Below are 3,581 nucleotides of genomic sequence, written 5' to 3'. Positions count from 1 at the left end.
TCCTTACGCAGCGATTCCTAATCGGTAAGAGATACACATGCAAATATATGTTTATTATATTTGCAGTACATAAACATCAACTTACAACGAATATGTAAAATACTGTGCTACAATGTTTCCTGTAGCACAGTAGGCTTCCAGGAAAAGCCTAAATGGCTGAAATTAAAGAAACAGAGTTACTTGCTCTCACCGTCATGGTGTAGTGTTTTCTTTTGGAATTCCCTTTGTTTCTTCCTGTTTCTTCTAAAATTTCTAATGGTTCTTTTACAAACAACTTGTCGGCTTTTACAAATTGTTGCTACTTCTCACTTCCAAGATAATTTTGCAAATACTGCTTTGCTCCCAGAGTTTTCTCTTCACTAAGACAGATTGCTTCCATTGCGTCCTCTTCTTTTTGTGTTTCTCTATCTTTTCTAAAGAATTCTCATTTGCACAGGTTTTGAGCATTTACTTTTTTTCTCCTCTGTCACTGATTCTAAACAAAGACTTCTTTGGCTTTAAGGAGGAAGTGAGATTAATGGTTAAATGATTGGGAATCAGCTCCTGGTTTTATTTCTCCCCTTTTCTCAGTAGATATTATGTCATCTATGATATAAAGGACAATTCTTTCAAGCTCCTTTGAGCCAAGAAACCTGGCTGTACTTCTTCACTTACCACCAATTTTTATGAAAGTTACAGCCAGCTCATTAGAAAAAGAAACTTGTCACCAACCACTCATTTATTATAAGGCGTGGAATATCCTTTATGGTGAAAATGAACTACTCAGTGTAATTAACTATAGCTGTACAGTAAAATTTCAAATACACCTAAGTTCTCATGGAAAATGCAAGATGGTATCTTTCATACAAGATTATATTTAGATATCATACTTCGTGAGTTACGTAGTTTATAAAAGATTCATTTTGCATGATTCAAAATACAGAACTGTGTTAAATGACAGAAGATTTTTGAGATTTAAGTTGAAATATTAGTTGCATGAAAGAGTTTTTGATGGGCTAGAAACTTGTAAAGGTGAAAAATTAATTTAAATTGCTCAGTTGTTTTCAGTTGTTCAATTTTTGTATTTTAGTAGAACAGACAAGAAAGAGCAACACTTAGTCCTGTACAAAATACTAATTATCAGGTGGGCTTTTTTTCGAAAGCCATTAAAAAACAGCTTGCAATTTTGTATGCAAATACACTATCCCACTTTATACAAACTTGGCTCTTTTTGGGGAAATAGCTATTTTACTTAAAACTGAAAGTAGAGGTGATATAACTATCATATACTACAGTGCAAGTAATGGACAATATCTTTATCTGGAAAGGAAGAAGCTTCTGAGCAGGGGAGCAGAAATAGTTATAAACAAGGTCAATTAATTATAGGATGTATTGGAAGAAATACTGGTTGAAGTAGACACTGGGGTGAGATTATATTTTACTTTGGTTTTGCAAGCAGGTAAGGGATATTTGTCATGAACTAAAAAATGGGGGAAATGAATATGGTTTATATTATCCTGGAAGGGCAAGAAGTTCTGTGAGGGCAAGATGAATGGCAGGAAGGAACTTGCTGTTTCGAAGGTGAATCATGTGGAATTGAAAATATAAACTGAACTGGGAATAAAGAAAATTATTTGGCTGATTTAGAAACTGGGTACAGAGTGTGTCTATGCAATGTGTCTATTCCAACTGTGATGGCAATTTGTGGTAGTATTCCATCTACTTCATTAGCCCTTGAAAGCCAGACAAAGCCCAGGAGGATATTTGGGGTGAGTTGTTCTTTCTGTCCTTCGTTGATGGTATTCCACTTCATTAAAAGAAGTTAAAAACTTAAATTTTCCTTGAGGTGGGTACCAGAAACTAGCTGTTCTTATAGGTGAGTGTCCTAGTCACTTCACAGGGAGACTATATATTATGTCTCTTCATACAGTAGTTCTCTCTATTCCAGAGTCCTGGTGACCTTAGGGAGCTGTTTGGTAGAGTCCTTTTCTTTCTCCCTCAAAGCATTTACCCACTGGAAACTGTTCTTTGAATGCAGTCCTTGTTTGTGGATCAAATGTTTTTGTTCTTTAGTCATTTTATTTAGGCAGCGCTTTCCTGACAATACAAATAATGGGCAAAGGGTTGTCTTTTACTTTTCTGCTGATTTAATTATATTGCACCAGTTACTATGAGCAGGCTTGGATCCAAGAATGTAAGTTTAGGACCATAAATCAAATGACTGAAGTGTTACTAAAAGGGGTTAAAAATAGATGTTGAAATTATAGTAGTATAATAGCTTAATATAATTTTCAAAACAGTTTACTCATCTCAAACAGTTTTAACTCTAGGACATGTCAGCATTCATGGTCATTGTGCTTATGAATATATCTCCCATATGGATTTCTAGTGACCTGCTTCACTATCACTCAGGAGAATGTATGATGAATTATGTTCTTTGAGCTTATTCTGATAGGTTTGTTAAATATGCAAGCAATTACTTCAATGGTGAATGAATAAAACAGTTTTCCTGTTTTATGTATTTTTTTATTTTTCATTTTTACTTTGATGATTCTTCTTTATTTCTTTCAGGGCTTTATTGCTCACTATTTAAGTAGTAAGTAGGAGCAATGATGTTTCTGTATGAGAAACTAAAGGTTCATATACTCACCCATAATTTTATTTTCTCCTGAAGGGAAGAAGTTGCTGGTCTGCAGTCCTTCCATTTGTAGATAAATGTTCTTCCTGAAATTGTGTGTGTACGTGCATTTCCTGTAATTGATGATAATATAATTTCTTACCTGTTTCACACAGCATCAGTATTCTAATAAGAGTGTAAAGTTGAAGCAGTTCAGGAAGGAAACCTGAACTCAAAAAATAAGAGAGAAAAATATGTAAATTATTGGCCTGGGGGTGAGGAAGTTTCAGGCATAAAAAATTACAGCAAATTATGCTATCTATTATGAAAAAAAACTGCAGGTAGGAGAACTAATTTTCGGGTTATCAGTCATGGTTTTCCAGTTGTAATACAGATTCTGTGTGCTACCAGCAAATACCAGTTTGATCTGGCTCAGTCATGGGCACATGGTCACATTTCTGTTGAACTATTCAGAGCATGCTAGGGTATATATGCTGACTTTATGCTTTCATAATGGCTTTATGTTGACTTTGGCTGCAGGAGGACAGACAGTACCTGATTTGCTGTAATATCTGCTGGTATGAAGTTAATCTGTCAAAAGAATTTGAACTGATCTAGACTAATGGTGAATTTATACTGGAGCAGCACTTTGCATCATACAGCTCTATTTTTCTTTTCCTTGATCTGGTACTAAGAGCCTAAAGCTGGACTTGCTGTGTTGTTGAACCATGGCCTTGTTAATTTACTGTGTTTTTATTGAATTGCAGTGAACTCCATACAGTGCATGCACAAAACTTTGCTGAAATATCTGCTTGGCAAATGTATGTTGCAAAGAAATAATAATGGAGTTGAAGTAATCCAATATGTAACAGCTAATTCCATTTTCATCTTCAGTTTAAATTGAACAACAGTTTACTCTGGTCACACTCGGTTGACAACCTAATACCATATATATATATATATATATGTATATATATCCTATCCT

At 34.6% G+C, this 3,581-nt stretch overlaps 1 protein-coding gene across 1 annotated transcript in view; it reads left to right on the top strand.

Moving 5' to 3' along the window:
• The window catches only part of TTBK2 (tau tubulin kinase 2), a 72,798-nt gene that overhangs the window by 49,508 nt on the left and 19,709 nt on the right, over nucleotides 1–3,581 (top strand). The gene's annotated exons all lie outside the window — the stretch shown is intronic.

The sequence above is a fragment of the Aptenodytes forsteri genome, unplaced genomic scaffold (assembly GCF_000699145.1).
Source record: "Aptenodytes forsteri isolate BGI_AS27 unplaced genomic scaffold, ASM69914v1 Scaffold146, whole genome shotgun sequence".
Lineage (NCBI taxonomy): Eukaryota > Metazoa > Chordata > Aves > Sphenisciformes > Spheniscidae > Aptenodytes > Aptenodytes forsteri.
This window is presented reverse-complemented; position numbering and strand designations above follow the sequence as displayed.